The sequence below is a fragment of the Balaenoptera acutorostrata genome, chromosome 11, assembly GCF_949987535.1.
Source record: "Balaenoptera acutorostrata chromosome 11, mBalAcu1.1, whole genome shotgun sequence".
NCBI lineage: Eukaryota > Metazoa > Chordata > Mammalia > Artiodactyla > Balaenopteridae > Balaenoptera > Balaenoptera acutorostrata.
Window position 1 is genome coordinate 22,476,075 of NC_080074.1, and position 18,473 is coordinate 22,494,547.

The window sequence follows — 18,473 nt, forward strand, 5'->3', positions numbered from 1 at the left end:
ACATGCGACTCTTCCTTTCACTTGAACACTTATAGGCCACTGTAGGGTTGTTAATTGGCATCATTTCAATATTGTTGTGTCATGGAAAAAGGAGGCCTGAGGAGAGGAAGAGAAAGGCTGGTTGGTGGAGCAGTCGGAACACACATTTATCGATTGTTTTCCTTTTTACTTGGGCACTGTTCATGGAGCCCCCAAACAATTACAGTAGTAACATCAAAGATCACTGATCACAGATCACCACAATATAATAATAATGAAAAAGTTTGAAATATTGTGAATTATCAAAATGTGACATGGAGACATGAAGTGAGCGAATGCTTTGGAACAAAGGCAATTATAGACTTGTTCAATGCAGGGTTGCCAGAAACTTTCAATTTGTACAAAATCTGTGAAGCACAGTTATGTGCATCGCAATAAAATGAGGTATGTCTGTAAATGTATAATAATGTAAACGTATAATGTGTATAAGTAAGTATATATGCATATATATATGTGGTGTGTATTTTTAAATCTATAATTTATCCTGGGTTCCTTCCCGCTCCCAAATTAATGATCAATTGTACCATCATCATTCCTTGAATAGTCCAGCCTTTCTCAATTGATTTTTTTTTTTTTTTTTTTGGCTGTGTTGGGTCTTCGTTGCTGCGCGCAGGCTTTCTCTCTAGTTGTGGTGAGCAAGGGCTACTCTTCATTGTGGTGCTCAGGCTTCTCATTGCGGTGGCTTCTCTTGTTGTGGAGCAGGGGCTCTAGGTGCAGGGGCTTCAGTAGTTGTGGCACGCAGGCTCAGTAGTTGTGGCTTGCGGGCTCTAGAGTGCAGGCTCAGTAGCTGTGGCGTATGGGCTTAGTTGCTTTGCAGCATGTGCGATCTTCCCGGACCGGGGCTCGAACCCATGTCCCTTGCATTGGCAGGTGGATTCTTAACCACTGCGCCACCAGAGAAGTCCCTCTCTATTGATTTTAAATGTTACATTTGCATACATTTCCCTGTTGAACTTAAAAAAAATTGTGGTTAAATACACATTTAATATAGTAACCATTTTAAAGTATACCACCACTCTACTTTCTATCTCTTGATTTTGACTACTCTACCTCATTTAAGTTGGATCATATCAGTATTTGTCTTTTTGTGACTGGCTGTTTTACTTAGCATAATGTCCTCAAGGTTTATCCACATTATATCATGTTTTAGAATTTCCTTCCTTTTTAAAGCTGAGTAATATTCCATTGTACATATGTACCACATTATGTTATCCATTCATCCATTGATGGATTCTTGGGTGGTTTCCACCTTTTGGGTCTTGTGAATAATGCTTCTGTGAATATGGATGTGCAAATACCTCTTTGAGATCCTACTTTAAGTTCTTCAGATAAATACCCAGTAGTGAAATTTCTGAATCATATGGAAATTCTAGTTTTAATTTTTCGAGGAACCACCATACCGTTTTCTATAGTTCCCCACATCATTCATTTCCACCAGCAATGCACATGTGTTCCAATTTCTCCACATCCTCATCAACACTTGTTATTTTCTTTTTGTTTTTTTTTTGATAGTAGCTATTCTAATGGGCTTCAGGTGACATTTCATTGTAATGTTAATTTGCATTTCTCTAACAATTAAGTGATGTTGAGCATATTTTCATATGCTTGTGGGTCATTTGTATATCTTCTTTGGAGAATGTCTATTCAAGTCCTGTATCCATTTAAAAAATTTGATTATTTTATTGTTCTCTTTTTTTTTTAACATCTTTATTGGACTATAATTGCTTTACAATGGTGTGTTAGTTTCTGCTGTATAACAAAGTGAATCAGCTATACGTATTCATATATCCCCATATCTTCTCCCTCTTGCATCTCCCTCCCACCCTCCCTATCCCACCCCTCTAGGTGGTCACAAAGCACCGAGCTGATCACCCTGTGCTGTGCGGCTGTTTTCCACTAGCTATCTATTTTACATTTGGTAGTGTATATATGTCCATGCCACTCTCTCACTTCATCCCAGATTACCCTTCCCCCTCCCCACCTCCTCTAGTCCATTCTCTACGTCTGCATCTTTATTCCTGTCCTGCCCCTAGGTTCTTCAGAACCTTTTCTTTTTTTTTGCTTTTAGATTCCATATATATGTGTTAGTATACGGTATTCGTTTTTCTGTTTCTGACTTACTTCACTCTGTATGACAGACTCTAGGTCCATCCACCTCACTACAGATAACTCAGTTTCATTTCTTTTTATGGCTGAGTAATATTCCATTGTATATATGTGCCACATCTTCTTTATCTATTCATCTGTTGATGGACACTTAGGTTGCTTCCATGTCCTGGCTATTATAAATAGAGCTGCAGTGAACATTGTGGTACATGACTCTTTTTGAATTACAGTTTTTTCAGGGTATATGCCCAGTAGTGGGATTGCTGAGTCATATGGTAGTTCTATTTTTAGTTTGTATAGGAACCTCCATACTGTTCTCCATAGTGGCTGTATCAATTTACATTCCCACCAACAGTGCAAGAGGGTTCCCTTTTCTCCACACCCTCTCCAGCATTTATTGTTTGTAGATTTTTTGATGATGGCCATTCTGCCCAGTGTGAGGTGATACTTCATTGTAGTTTTGATTTGCGTTTCTCTAATGATTAGTGACGTTGAGCATCCTTTCATGTGTTTGTTGGCAATCTGTATATCTTCTTTGGAGAAATGTCTATTTAGGTCTTCTGCCCATTTTTGGATTTGGTTGTTTGCTTTTTTGATATTGAGCTGCATGAGCTGCTTGTATATTTTGGAGATTAATCCTTTGTCAGTTGCTTCATTTGCAAATATTTTCTCCCATTCTGAGGGTTGTCTTTTTGTCTTGTTTATGGTTTCCTTTGCTGTGCAAAGGCTTTTAAGTTTCATTAGGTCCCATTTGTTTATTTGTGTTTTTATTTCCATTTCTCTAGGAGGTGGGTCAAAAGGGATCTTGCTGTGATTTATGTCATACAGTGTTCTTCCTATGTTTTCCTCTAAGAGTTTTATAGTGTCTGGCCTTACATTTAGGTCTTAATCCATTTTGAGTTTATTTTCGTGTATGGTGTTACGGAGTGTTCTAATTTCATTCTTCATATGTAGCTGTCCAGTTTTCCCAGCACCACTTATTGAAGAAACTGTCTTTTCTCCATTGTATATTCTTGCCTCCTTTGTCATAGATTAGGTGACCATATGTGCATGGTTTATCTCTGGGCTTTCTGTCCTGTTCCATTGATCTGTATTTCTGTTTTTGTGCCAGTATCATAATGTTTGTTTGTTTTTTTTTTTCAAAATGAAGCTTCTTTTATTTTTTATTATTACACATCCCAATAAAAATATAAATAGTTCCCTGTGCTATATACTAAATCCTTGTTGCTTCTCTATTAACATACTGTTTTGATGACTGTAGCATTGTAGTATAGTCTGAAGTCTGGGAGCCTAATTCCTCCAGCTCCGTTTTTCTTTCTCACAATTGCTTTGGCTATTCGGGGTCTTTTGTGTTTCCATGCAAATTGTAAAATTTGTTTGCTTTAATTCTGTGAAAAAATTCCATTGGTAATTTGGTAGGAATTGTATTGAATCTGTAAATTGCTTTGGGTAGTATAGTCATTTTGACAATATTGATTCTTCCAATCAAAGAACAATGTATCACCTCACACTGGTCAGAATGGCCATCATCAAAAAATCTACGAACCATATGTGCTAGAGAGGGTGTGGGGAAAAGGGAACCCTCCTACACTGTTGGTAGGAATGTAAATTGGTACAGCCATTAAGGAGAACAGTATGGAGGTTGCTTTAAAAACTAAAAATAGATCTACCATATGATCCTGCAATCCTACTCCTGGATATACATTGGGAGAAAACCATAATTCGAAATGATACATGCACCCTAGTGTTCATTGCAGCACTATTTACAATAGCCAGGACATGGAAGCAACCTAAATGTCTATTGACAGAGGAATGGATAAAGAAGATGTGGTATATATGTACAATGGAATGTCACTCAGCCATAAAAAAGAATGAAATATTGCCATTTGCAGCAATATGGGATGGACCTAGAGATTGTCATACTGAGTCAAGTCAGTCAGACAGAGAAGGACAAATACCATATTATATCGCTTATATGTGGAATCTAAAAAAATGGTACAAATGAACTTATTTACAAAACAGAAATAGAGTCACAGATGTAGGAAACAAACTTATGGTTACCAGGGTGGAAAGCGGGGGTGGGGGCAGGGATAAATTGGGAGATTGGGATTGACATATACACTACTATATATAAAATAGATAGGTAATAAGTACCTACTGTATAGCACAGGTAACTCTTCTCAATACTCTGTAATGACTTACATGGGAAAAGAATATAAAAAAGAGTGGATATATATATAGCTGATTCACTTTGCTATACAGCAGAAACTAGCACAACATTGTAAATCAACTATACTTTAATAAAAATTTTTAAAAAGTTTATGTCTAGGCGTGGGGTTTTAAAAATGTGTCATGGTGCACATAAGTCATCCCTTTTGATATCAAGATTTTGTCCTTCAGTTTTGGGAAATACTTTTCGATTTTTTTCTTTGATTTATTTCTTCCTTCACTTTTATGCTTCTTTTTTTACCTGAGTATTTACTAATTTGGTGTTGAAGTATCTGCATTCATCATTTTTGTCTTTCATTTTTCCTCTCTTTGGTTTTTCATTCTCTACTTTATTTTCCCATTCTTTATTGATTTTTATATTTTAGCATCATATTACTTCCTAAGAGATTTTTTTCTTATTTTGAGTGTTTTTTTCTCAAAACATCCTGTTCTGTACTTTTTTTTAAAAAATAAATTTATTTATTTATTTATTTTTTGCTGCCTTGGATCTTCATTGCTGCGTGCTGGCTTTCTCTAGTTGCGGTGAGCCGGGGCTACTCTTTGTTGTGGTGCGTGGGCTTCTCTTGTTGCAGAGCATAGGCTCTAGGCACGCGGGCTCAGTAGTTGTGGCTCGTGGGCTCTAGAGTGCAGGCTCAGTAGATGTGGTGCATGGGCTTAGTTGCTCCGTGGCATGTGGGATCTTCCCTGACCAGGGCTTGAACCCATGTCCCCTGCATTGGCAGGCGGATTCTTAACCACTGTGCCACCAGGGAAGTCCCCTGTTCCGTACTTTTTGGCTATGGATATTTACTTGTAAGAGCTGTTGTAAGAATGTATTTCAAATCTCATAATATGAGTCATATTGCAGAAAGAATGCTTTTATGCTTAGCAGAGAAGGTAAAGTTGATAGGCTTCTAGTCAATCAGCTTATAAAGGGAGTAACCATTTGGCTGAGTTAGAGGTGACAAGTGCATGACCACAGAATATTTTTTGACAGAGTGGAGCACGTTGCAAGTTTTGAGTTTTTAGTGAGTTTTTAGCTAATTTTTTCAGGATCTTAATTCATTAACATGGTGTTTGAGAATTACCTACAATATGGCTCCTGTTACTCTCCCCTCTGTCATGCTGAAAACTAGAGTAATTGCCAGGAACTGGAACATATATCAACTTTCCAGATTCTGAGCGTTTCCATAAGTCTTTTTCCAGTACCTGAAATGCTCTTCCTTTTTTCAACATCTATTAACCTACCCATCCGTAGTAGGTACACAACAAATATTTCCTCTCATGCTTTTCAAACCAAACAGACATATGGTGTCTGTATGCAAATTTGGAAAAGGAATAAATGAGAAAATAAATATTTTCTCTTGAAGACCTTCCCTGAGAAAAAAATGATTACAACTGGAAGAATAATAATTCCATAATTTGGATATGTTCTCAGAAGGCATGCTTTGTGCCCTCTACCTCATCTCTCACAAGCAGCCTTTAAGATGAAGAAACTGAGGTGCAGAGAAGCTAATTAACTTGTTTATGGTGATATAGTTATGAACTAGCAGAGGTGAATATTCCATCACAGGTGTATTTGGCCCTACAGCCCAGAGGTCCTCCTTTTTTTTAACTCTTTATCATTCAATCATGCCTTCTAAGAGTACTATTCACATGTACATCTTCAGATGTTTTTTCAACAAAAGCATGGAAATGGGTTGACCTGGCCCTTCCTCCCTTGGAAAAGGGCATATCTGATTGTGTCAAAGATAACTGCTAAATGTTAATTGATCATCAGTTCTATTAGGAAAAGAATGAGTGACAGTTTCTGATTATTTTAGTGTCTCCAGAAAATTCTATTGTGGCTTATTCTGAGTTTGATCTTAGTTGCAATTAGGAATGGGTTGTCTATTTACATTTAGAAATCCATTTCAGATTTCTCTGTTTTTCTCTTTGTTAGTTTAATTGCATGGGTTATTCTTTCATTACTTGCCCTGCCTGATATTTTCATTGTTGAATATCTGTATCTTTAATTTTAAATGTGGTTCCTTTTCATATAATCTGGAAGTATGGATAGGATTTTAAAAAATGGTTAACAGCTTGGTATAATCAAAAGAGTCAGGTAGACCTAAGTTTTAATCTTAGCTTTGCAACTTAGTAGGAATATGCCTTTGGTCAATCAGATAACCTGTCTATACTTTTTTCCTCATTTGTAAAAGAGGGAACTTATACTTAGCTTATAGGGTGATATGAAAGTTAGAGAATGTGTTTAAAACACATAGAATAATGCCAGACCCATAGTGACCTCTCAATAAATGGCAGCCATTATTTTTTGATCCCTTTTAAAAGTATAAACCATTATACCTTTTAAGAAGTCATCCAGTCTCTGCTTCAATATCCCCAGGGATGAAAGCATGTTCTGTAAAGTCCCTGCTCTAACAAACACAAGCTGTGGGACCTCAGAAATAAATTAGTTCAAGTCTTTATTTCATCATTCGTAACATGAGGATAATAATATTACCTACATCCTTGTGACATAGTGAGGAATAAATGACATATACTGCTTATATTAAGTACTTGTAATAGTGTATAACACTCAGTAAATGCTCAATAAATGTTAACTAGTAGTAGAAACAGTAAGAGTAGAGCACTTCCTAATAATAATACATCCTGAGTCACCTGCTATATTGTTTTCCATAGCAAAAGTTGTTCAAATTCTTCCTTATCTGTGATAATTAATCATAATGAAGAATATAATGCAATGTGAATTACTTTTTAACTTGATTTAAAAAGTAATTTTAAATTACAGTATTTCAGCCAGCAACCCACTCTAGCTACCTACCTACCCTTGTAAGCCCTTAATAGATATTTGCTGAATGAATCGTCTATGGCATGGGTCTGCAAACTCTCTCTTGTAAAGGTCAGATAGTGAATATTTTAGGCTTTGATGCCATATGATCTCTGTTGTAATTTATTTAATAAAAACCTTATTTATGAAAATGGGCAGTAGGTTGGATTTTTGCTGAAATTTACTGACCACTGGTCTATGGAATAAAGAAATTAGAACCCTAATACTGATAGTGAAATCCATGTCAGTATGAGTCTACTTGGAAATACTTTCAGGTGAGAAAATGTTTTATCCTGTCCAGAAAAATGGAAACTTAGAGATAAGGCAAAAATGTATTCCCTATAGGTAAGAAGTCTCCAAAGTGCCAGTTTCTAAACTTTTAAGCTCAAAGCACAATTTCACAGAGATAATTTTAGATGTTCAACTTAAACACATTTTTCAGCAACTGAAACCACATTACAGTTGGTATAGAACCACTCTGGAGTTTTAGAAACTGTATTCTAAATGAGAGGTATACCCTCTGTGGTATGTGAGATGGGTACTTCTTCCAAGTGTTAGTGAGCAACTAGTTGGTGCAAAACTATTAATCTATAGAAGTTAAGGCCCAATGCAAATGCTTTTTCCTTCCTAAAGTCTTACTCAGTCCTCCCCTGCTAGAAACAATCTCCTTTTTCTTAATATTCAAATAACTTATTTTTGACATCTGTGGATCTCTCCCATTTAATATTGTTATTTATATAGTTATCTAGTATCTATTCTTTTAGGTTGTAAGCTGCCTGAAGGCAGTGTCTGTGTTTGACAAACGTTTATGCTCCAGCATGCTCTGCCTTATGCCTTGCATGCAGCAGCCACTCAGGCCATGCTTATTGAATTCCGAATTTTTCTTTGTGTCCTTATAGGGAGATAAGCATTCTCGTATAAAAAGCATTCTCTTTGGCAATCTGAGTTCTAATTCTCTCTTGATCACTTGCTAACAATATATCCAGCCTCTCTGAATCAGCCTTGATTTGCACATCTGTAAAATGAGCATAATTCCAACACTACATTGTTTTGTGAGGATTAAATGAGTTAACAAATGTCAAGTGCCTACAGAAAACCTAGCACATAAAACATTAGCCTTTATTATGTCTAAAGGATGTTTTCAGTTTTTCTTTTTGTTTTACCCACTATTCTATGATACAAATATTCTAAAAAGTACTAATTAATAACCCGTTAATAAGTAAATGTCAACAATGCAAAAAAAGGCAAATGACATCTCCATTGAGTGGGAATTAATAAAATGTTATCATGTTGTTTTCTGCATCTGTCAACAAATATTTTATCCATTATACTTCTTACAGTTACCTTAGCAGTGAAGATAAAGCTCTATTTAATTTCAATGAACTCCTAGAAGGAGTTCTATTTCTTGCTTTAATTCTGTGTCCAAAGTGAGATTTGGTTCTACTTACTAGGCTTCTACATTCTGAAAACAGGTAAAATTAATAGGAATTATAAGGGAACTTGTTGAAAGAAAAAGTGGTATCCATTATCTTTTTATATCCTAGTAATGATCAGTATGTATTTTATACTGGAAGGGAGAAACACCATAAATAGATGAAAGATATCACCAGCCTTATTCTTTTCTTTATTTCTGACATGTTTGTGTCTAGGTATGATAATGCACCACAACTCTTCTGTGAGACTCTGCAATCCAGCCCTGCTCAGACTAGGTCAGTGATATTCCCTTCTCCATGTGCCTCTTTCCCCTGTTCTCCTGCTTCTTACCAAACCCAGCTTTCTAGGATGGTTTTGCACTCAGCCTAATTGTGTCAGTCAACCCCTGCAGTCTCTTGCTAGTAGCTTAACGTATTACAAAAGTGAGTAAAAAATTGCTTCTTACTGCGTGCAAGGGTGAGAGGTTGGGGTTGGTCATGAAGGGGATACATAGGACTTTAGGGAGAGAACAAGTGAAAAGGGAGAGGAAATAATAGGTGGGTAATAATGAAAGGGAAATAGTAGGGTAGATGGAGAAGAAAAAAGAAATGAAAAAGGGGAATGTAGGTTGCATTTGTAATCTTTGGCTGCAAGTGGTATATTGATTTTTCAAACATATAGTGATGATAGGAATACAAGGTGGAAGATTGTCACCTGAATGTGGAGAAGAAATTATAGAATATTATACACCTTTGATGAGCCATTTTTCATTGCAACAAGTGGACAGCTGGCTACCTAAAATACATTGAAAATTTATTATTTTAGGGGCTGATCATTTTATGATAATTAAGTTTGTAATTTACTCTTAAATTGTTTTATGCTTTAGCAACATATATTTAGCTTAGAAACCAGTATATATTTCACTTCATTACATTTCTTAATGTAATCTTTAGATTTTCTCAGGTCAGAACATTTCAAAGACAAGTATTTATATAACTTCTTAGATACAGTTAATAAGGCTGGTTCATTTTAATGCCTCAATTACTTCGTCTATATATTGGGTTGGCCAAAAAATTCTTCCGGGTTTTTCATAGCTTACAGAAAAGCCCGAATGAACTTTTTGGCCAACCAGTACAAGAGGATTATACATACTTAGACAGTTCTTATATGTTTAAGTTAACCTCAAAAACAGCTTGGCATATCAGAAGTGCTTCTGTTGGAGATTATTTTGTTTTGTTCCTCAAAAAAATAGAAAAGATAATATCAAATGCCTTGCCAATTTTGTCTGTCTTTTAATTTCAGAATTTTATTTCATATTAACTTTTCAACATGAACGTTACAATTTCTTAATTCTAACTTGCTTTCATAGTTCTTTTTCCATATGTATAGTCACTTTAAAATATATTCTTATATACTTCCTCTTTACTGGATTTTTAAAATGAATTTGTTTTTACTAGTTTTAAATCGCTCTACTGATACCTTGATATTGGGGCTCATGACAGGATAACTTCTGGGGACACTGGTCATTGTCCAGTATTTGGAAGAACCTAGGTCTTGTGGACTATAAGAAATAAGTTACATCATTCTGTTTCCTTTTTCATGTTCTGCTTAATGAAATGTTGCTGTAGAAGAAAACATATCATAATACAGTCAATATAACAGTTTAATAGACTTAAAGAAAGAATCCTTTATAAATGCCCTAATTGCAGCCATTCCTTTGGGGGCTATCTGGGTAAGAAGCTGCCTGGCATACTGCAGACTAGAGCATGGCACCAAGTATTCACCCTCTGCAAGGAGACTTTATGGACTAATCTCATCATGCCTCAGCCACCACTAGATGCCCGTTCTCTCAGGTCATCTATCATCGCCCAAACTCTCATCTTTTTTTGCTGTCATCGAACTCAAATTCCCTTTCCTTATTCCCTACTGTCCGTAAATCAACCAAACCCTTATATTCTTATCCTCTCCTGTGAATGTTTCTTCATGTCTTGGCTTTATTCAGAAGTATTTATATTTATTTGCATATATATTAATTTATATCAGCTGCATTGTTGCCATGAAATTGGAAGACTAAACCATCTGTGTATGTTTGTAAAGAGAGTCCTAAGACGAAATTGGTACCATGGACAGCTACTATTCTTATCACTCCTTTTCTTAGGTAATCATCCTTTCAACTTATATTTACTGTTTTCTTGCTATATATTGGATATTATTTTAAGTGAGGAGGATACAGTGGTAAACATTTTTCATTCTAGTAAGGGAGACAATAGCAAGTAAAGAAATAAACAAGAAGTTTTGATAGTGATAAAATCTATGTAGAAAAAATTTAATGGTAATGGAAATGAGTGATGGGGGCAAGAAATAGATGGAAAATTAGATTGCATAGTCAAGGAAGGCCGTGACATTTGAGTTGAGCCCTAATGACAGGAAGGGGCTAGCCACATGAAGATCTCTGTGTTAGGCAAAGTGAAGTTTCAGTTCACTTTTGGGCACTAAGGCAGAGGGGCTGCCCTATAGTGAGTTAGGGGAAGTGTTAGAGGTTGAGGTCAAAGAGATAGTTAGGGGCCAAATTTTATTGGGCTTTGTAAATCTGGGTAAAGAGTTTTGACTTTTTTGACTTTATTCTAATTCAGGTGAGAAATCATCAGAGGATTTTAAGCAAGAGTTTGTTTGATTTAATTTACATTAAAAATCACTCTGTATACTCCTGCCTGATTATATTAAGTATGTATCTGTATTCATATGTATTAGTAAAGACAAACGACCCAAGCAGAACACCAAATTGTCAAGAAGGTTTGGTGGTTCCCTGGCTTGTAAATTAGTATTCTGCAACATATATGTTCAGTTTTTTATTATTGAAAGTATTATATGCTCTTTCAGAAAAGTGGGAAAATGAAGAAAAAATTATTGACAGTCATTGTTCAAATGAAACAATTTTGATGAATTTTTGTATTTTTTTCTTTGCAAGTTTGTGAATATGTATATATATACACACATATCTATGTACATACACATGCATACATATATAGTTGTCATCATGTTTTATATACATTTTGGGGTTCTGCTTTTTTATTAAACATATTCTATAGTTTTTATAAACATTTTTAATGAGAGAATATGTCACTAAGACATAGAAACATTGCTGAGGAAGTAATTTTCAAGATGGAATACAAGAATAGATAGGAATTCTCCCCATTCACTGAAGATCTTTTAGATAGATTCTGTGAGATTCATTTCACGGTAGACTGGGAAAGAAGCTTTAAACTAAAGCAACATTTTTTTTCTGAGTAAGAATTAATCCAGAGAATCAAAAGGAATGTTTTTGGTCTCTTTGAATTAATGAAAAGCATAGGATTATTACTACTGATCTGAGATGAGAAGATAAATGAGACACGGATGAAACATGACTGAAAACCATGAACATGATTATTGCAGGTACAGGACATGTTTCCGTGTGAACATACTCAGTAGAGAGATCCAATAGGAGAGCTCCCACACATATGCCTCATGCATAAGATAATTCAATTTTCAAAAAAATTGTTGGAGCATCTGTGTTACTTGTGAGTATAAAGAATATGGAAATCCTCTACTGAGAATGGCTTCCTTACTCAGAAATAGAGAATTAATTTGATTAGCCTCACTGATTAGGAAGTGGCTAACGCTACTTAGGAAAGGCAGGTGGTACTGATAATATTACAGAGAGGTTTCTCAGTTTTAAGGATGCCATGCTGTATTACAGACACTGAGTTAAGCACAGGACATATCCTTAATGCATTGCCTTTGGCTCTAGGCTGTCACTAGACAGAGCGTGTTTATCCACTCCTTGAAGGGCCTCTCTGCTTTCTCTTCCTTTACAGCCTCCCTCATTGGGTGAGCGGGATCCTGAGGTATCTCTTTTTCTTTTTGGCTCTACTGCCCACAGCTGCTTAATCAAGACAGGCCAAAGAAGTAGAAAGTAGACAGCCTTTTCACACTTAAATTTGTATGCAATACAGGGAATATAATGCCTTGACTTTTCAGACGGAACAGAGTATGTTTTAAATTTATTTGCGATTTATTGATAAATTCACGGGGTGTATCCACATTCCACAATGGTTTGAAACAAATGAAAGAAAAATAAGTTTATGGTTGATTTTATCCTAAAAATAAAGTTATATAAGCATACTGAAATGAGGTAAGGTAAGCAAAGAACTTAGTAAGAGCTTGACATACAGAAAGTGCTCAAACACTATAGACTCTGGAGCTGGATTTCCAGGATTTAGATCCCATCTATGTTTGTTTCTTACTGGCTGTGTGACCTTGGGCAAGTTATTGAAACTCTCTGTACCTCAGTTTCAATAACTATAAAATGATAATAATAATAGTACTGCTCATAGGGTTGTTCTGACAATTAAATGAGTCACTATGTAGAAAGGGTACAGAACTGTGTCTGACACACAGGAGTTTTAGATGTGTTAGCTCTTATTTTGTGGTGTTGTTATTTAAGAAGTTATAGGTCACTTTTCTGTCACAAAACACAATAAAATGAAAACTATGTCAAATAAAAATATATCAGAAATATTTTGCCTTCGGTAAGATAAAGGTTTTTCTTATTTGGAATAAGAATTTTCTCTATCAGCTCTGTGTCTCTGGTTTTTTGAACCCATACATTTTATGACTTTTTATTATTTTAGGCTTAGGAAAAGGAGCTGTTGGGCTTCAGATCATATTCTCCCAAATACAGCTAAATTCCACTGGCATTTTTTCAAATTGACAAATTTGTTCTAATTATCTTGTTTAAATGAGTATCATGAATAAGAAATATATAATATATTCTTTTTTATTAAAATCTTTATTGGAGTATAATTGCTTTACAATGGTGTGTTAGTTTCTGCTTTATAACAAAGGAAATCAGCTATACATATACAAATATCCTCATATCTTCTTCCTCTTGCATCTCTCTCTCCCATCCTCCCTATACCACCCCTATAGGTGGTAATAGAGCACCGAGCTGATCTCCCTCTGCTATGCGGCTTCTTCCACAAGCTTCTGTTTTACATCTGATAGTGTATATATGTACATGCCACTCCTCACTTCGTCCCAGCTTACCCATCCCCTCCCCATATCCTCAAGTCCATTCTCTATGTCTGCGTCTTTATTCCTGTCCTGCCCCTAGGTTCTTGACAACCACTTACAAAATATATATTTTTTAGATTCCATATATATGTGTTAGCATACGGTATTTGTTTTCCTCTTTCTGACTTACTTCACTCTGTATGGCAGAATCTAGGTACATCCACCTCACTACAAATAACTCAATTTCATTTCTTTTTATGGCTGAGCAATAGTCCATTGTATATATGTGCCATATCTTCTTTATTCATTCATCTGTCTGTGGACACTTAGGTTGCTTCCGTGTCCTGGCTATTATAAATAGAGCTGCAGTGAACATTGTGGTACATGACAGTTTTTGAATTATGGTTTTCTCAGGGTATATGCCCATTAGTGGGATTGCTGGGTCGTATGGTAGTTCCAATTTTAGTTTTTTAAGGAACCTCCATACTGTTCTCCATAGTGGCTGTATCAATTTACATTCCCACCAACAGTGCAAGAGGGTTCCCTTTTCTCCACACCCTCTCCAGCGTTTATTGTTTGTACATTTTTTGATGATGGCCATTCTGCCCAGTGTGAGGTGATACTTCATTGTAGTTTTGATTTGCATTTCTCTAATGATTAGTGACGTTGAGCATCCTTTCATGTGTTTGTTGCAATCTGTATCCCTTCTTTGGAGAAATGTCTATTTAGGTCTTCTGCCCATTTTTGGATTGGGTTGTTTGTTTTTTTGATACTGAGCTGCATGAATTCTTGGAAATTTTGGAGGTTAATCCTTTGTCGGTTCTTCGTTTGCAGCTATTTTCTTCCATTCTGAGGGTTGTCGTTTCATCTTGTTTATGGTTTCCTTTGTTGTGCTAAAGCTTTTAAGTTTCATTAGGTCCCCTTTGTTTATTTTTGTTTTTATTTCCATTTCTCTAGGAGGTGGGTGAAAAGAGATCTTGCTGTGATTTATGTCATAGAGTGTTCTGCCTATATTTTCCTCTAAGAGTTTTATAGTGTCTTGCCTTAAATTTAGGTCTTTAATCCATTTTGAGTTTCTTTTTGTGTATGGTGTTAGGAAGTGTTCTAATTTCATTCTTTTACATGTAGCTGTTCTGTTTGCCCAGCACCACTTATTGAAGAGGATGTCTTTTCTCCATTGTATATTCTTGCCTCCTTTATCAAAAATAAGGTGACTGTATGTGTGTGGGTTTATCTCTGGCCTTCTATCCTGTTTCATTGATCTATATTTCTGTTTTTGTGCGAGTACCATACTGTCTTGATTACTGTAGCTTTGTATTATAGTCTGAAGTCAGGGAGCCTGATTCCTCCAGCTCCATTTTTCTTTCTCAAGATTGCTTTGGCTATTCAGGGTCTTTTGTGTTTCCATACAAATTGTGAAATTTTTTGTTCTAGTTCTGTGAAAAATGCCAGTGGTAGTTTGATAGGGATTGCATTGAATCTGTAGATTGCTTTGGGTAGTATAGTCATTTTCACAATGTTGAATCTTCCAATCCAAGAACATGGTATATCTCTTCATCTGTTTGTATCATCTTTAATTTCTTTCATCAGTGTCTTATAGTTTTCTGCATACATGTCTTTTGTTTCCTTAGGTAGGTTTATACCTAGGTATTTTATTCTTATTGTAGCAATGGCAAATGGGAGTGTTTCCTTAATTTCTCTTTCAGATTTTTCATCATTAGTGTATAGGAATGCAAGAGATTTCTGTGCATTAATTTTGTATCCTGCTACTTTACCAAATTCATTGATTAGCTCTAGTAGTTTTCTGGTAGCATCTTTAGGATTCTCTATGAATAGTATCATATCATCTGCAAACAGTGACAGCTTTACTTCTTCTTTTCTGATTTGGATTCCTTTTATTTCTGTTTCTTCTCTGATTGCTGTGGGTAAAACTTCCAAAACTATGTGGAATAATAGTGGTAAGAGTGGGCAACCTTGTCTTGTTCCTGAACTTAGGAATGATTTCAGTTTTTCAACATTGAGAACGATGTTGGCTGTGGGTTTGTCATATATGGCCTTTATTATGTTGAGGTAAGTTCCCTCTATGCCTAATTACTGGAGGGTTTTTATCATAAATGGGTGTTGAATTTTGTTGAAAGCTTTTTCTGCATCTGTTGAGATGATCATATGGTTTTTCTCCTTCAGTTTGTTAATATGGTGTATCACATTGATTGATTTGCGTATATTGAAGAATCCTTGCATTCCTGGGATAAACCCCACTTGATCATGGTGTATGATCCTTTTAATGTGCTGTTGGATTCTGTTTGCTATTATTTTGTTGAGGATTGTTGCGTCTGTGTTCATCAGTGATATTGGCCTGTAGTTTTCTTTCTTTGTGACATCTTTTTCTGGTTTTGGTATCAGGGTGATGGTGGCCTCATAGAATGAGTTTGGGAGTGTTCCTTCCTCTGCAATATTTTGGAAGAGTTTGAGAAGGATAGGTGTTAGTCCTTCTCTAAATGTTTGATAGAATTCACCTGTGAAGCCATCTGGCCCTGGGCTTCTATTTGTTGGAAGATTTTTAATAAAAGTTTCAATTTCAGTGCTTGTGATTGGTCTGTTTATATTTTCTATTTCTTCCTGGTTGAGTCTCGGAAGGTTGTGCTTTTCTAAGAATTTGTCCATTTCTTCCAGGTTGTCCATTTTATTGACATATAGTTGCTTCTAGTAATCTCTCACGATCCTTAGTATTTCTGCAGTGTCAGTTCTTACTTCTCCTTTTTCATTTCTAATTCTGTTGATTTGAGTCTTCTCCCTTTCTTTCCTGATGAGTCTGGCTAATGGTTTATCAATTTTCTTTACCTTCCCAAAGAAATAGCTTTTAGTTTTATTGATCTTTGCTATTGTTTCCTTCATTTTTTTTTCATTTATTTCTGATCTGATCTTTATGATTTCTTTCCTTCTGCTAACTTTGGGGTTTTTTTTTGTTCTTCTTTCTCTAATTGCTTTAGGTGTAAGGTTAGCTTGTTCATTTGAGATTTTTCTTGTGTCTTGAGGTAGGATTGTATTGCTATAAACTTCCCTCTTAGAACTGCTTTTGCTGCATCCCATAGGTTTTGGGTCGTCGTGTTTTCATTGTCATTTGTTTCTAGGTATTTTTTATTTCCCCTTTGATATCTTCAGTGATCTCTTGGTTATTAAGTACTGTATTGTTTAGCCTCCATGTGTTTGTTTTTTTTTACAGATTTCTTCCTGTAATTGATATCTAGTCTCATAGTGTTGTGGTCAGAAAAGATACTTGATACGATTTCAGTTTTCTTAAATTTACCAAGGCTTGATTTGTGACCCAAGATATGATCTATCTTGGAGAATGTTCCATGAGCACTTGAGAAGAAAGTGTATTCTGTTGTTTTTGTATGGAATGTCCTATAAATATCAATTAAGTCCATCTTGTTTAATGTATCATTTAAAGCTTGTGTTTCCTTATTTATTTTCATTTTGGATGATCTGTCCATTGGTGAAAGTGGGGTGTTACAGTCCCCTACTATGATTTTGTTACTGTCGATTTCCCCTTTTATGGCTGTTAGCATTTGCCTTATGGATTGAGGCGCTACTGTGTTGGGTGTATAAATATTTACAATTGTTATATCTTCTTCTTGGATTGATCCCTTGACCATTATGTAGTGTCCTTCTTTGTCTCTTGTAGTAGTCTTTATTTTAAAGTCTATTTTGTCTGATATGAGAATTGCTACTCCAGCTTTCTTTTGATTTCCATTTGCATGGAATATCTTTTTCCATCCCCTCACTTTCAGTCTGTATGTGTCCCTACATCTGAGTGGGTCTCTTGTAGAGAGCAGATATAAGGGTCTTGTTTTTGTATCCATTCAGCCAGTCTATGTATTTCGGTTGGAGCATTGAATCCATTTATGTTTAAGGTAATGATAGATATGTTTGTTCCTATTACCATTTTCTTAACTGTTTTGGGTTTGTTATTGTAGGTCTTTTCCCTCCCTTGTGTTTCCTGCCTGGAGAAGTTCCTTTAGCATTTGTTGTAAAGCTGGTTTGGTGGTGCTGAATTCTCTTAGCTTTTGCTTGTGTGTAAAGGTTTTAATTTCTCCGTTGAATCTGAATGAGATCCTAGCCAGGTAGAGTAATCTTGCTTGTAGGTTTTTCCCTTTCATCACTTTAAATATGTCCTGCCACTCCCTTCTGGCTTGCAGAGTTTCTGCTGAAAGATCAGGTGTTAACCTTATGGGTATTCCCTTGTATGTTATTTTTTGTTTTTCCCTTGCTGCTTTTAATATTTTTTCTTTGTATTTAATTTCTGATAGTATGATTAATATGTGTCTTGGCATGTTTCTCCTTGGATTTATCCTGTATGGGAGTCTTTGTGCTTCCTGGACTGGATTTACTATTTCCTGTCCCATATTAGGGAAGTTTTCAATTATAATCTCTTTAAATATTTTCTCAGTCCCTTTCTTCTTCTCTTCTTCTTCTGGGGCCCCTATGATTTGCATGTTGGTGTGTTTAATGTTGTTCCAGAGGTCTCTAAGGCTGTCCTCCATTCTTTTCATTCTTTTCTCTTTATTGTGCTCTGCAGTAGTTATTTCCACTATTTTATCTTCCAGGTCACTTATCCGTTCTTCTGCCTCAGTTATTCTGCTATTGATTCCTTCCAGAGAATTTTTAATTTCATGTATTGTGTTCATCATTGTTTGTTTGCTCTTTAGTTCTTCTTGGTCCTTGTTAAACGTTTTTTATTTTCTCCATTCTATATCCAAGATTTTGGATCATCTTTTGTATCATTACCCTGAATTCTTTTTCACTTAGACTGCCTATTTCC

The 18,473-nt window shown here is 35.6% G+C and overlaps 1 protein-coding gene across 10 annotated transcripts in view; it reads left to right on the forward strand.

The window, feature by feature from the left end:
- ANKS1B (ankyrin repeat and sterile alpha motif domain containing 1B) overlaps positions 1-18,473 on the forward strand; it is a 1,183,808-nt gene that overhangs the window by 353,438 nt on the left and 811,897 nt on the right. The window contains exon 1 of one of the 10 annotated variants that reach the window (XM_007165835.3): positions 8,832-8,892. The exons of the other annotated variants lie outside the window; for them this stretch is intronic. The gene's annotated coding sequence lies outside the window, so the exon portion shown is untranslated. Of the gene's footprint in view, positions 1-8,831; positions 8,893-18,473 lie in introns of those variants that run through there. 10 annotated transcript variants of the gene reach the window in all.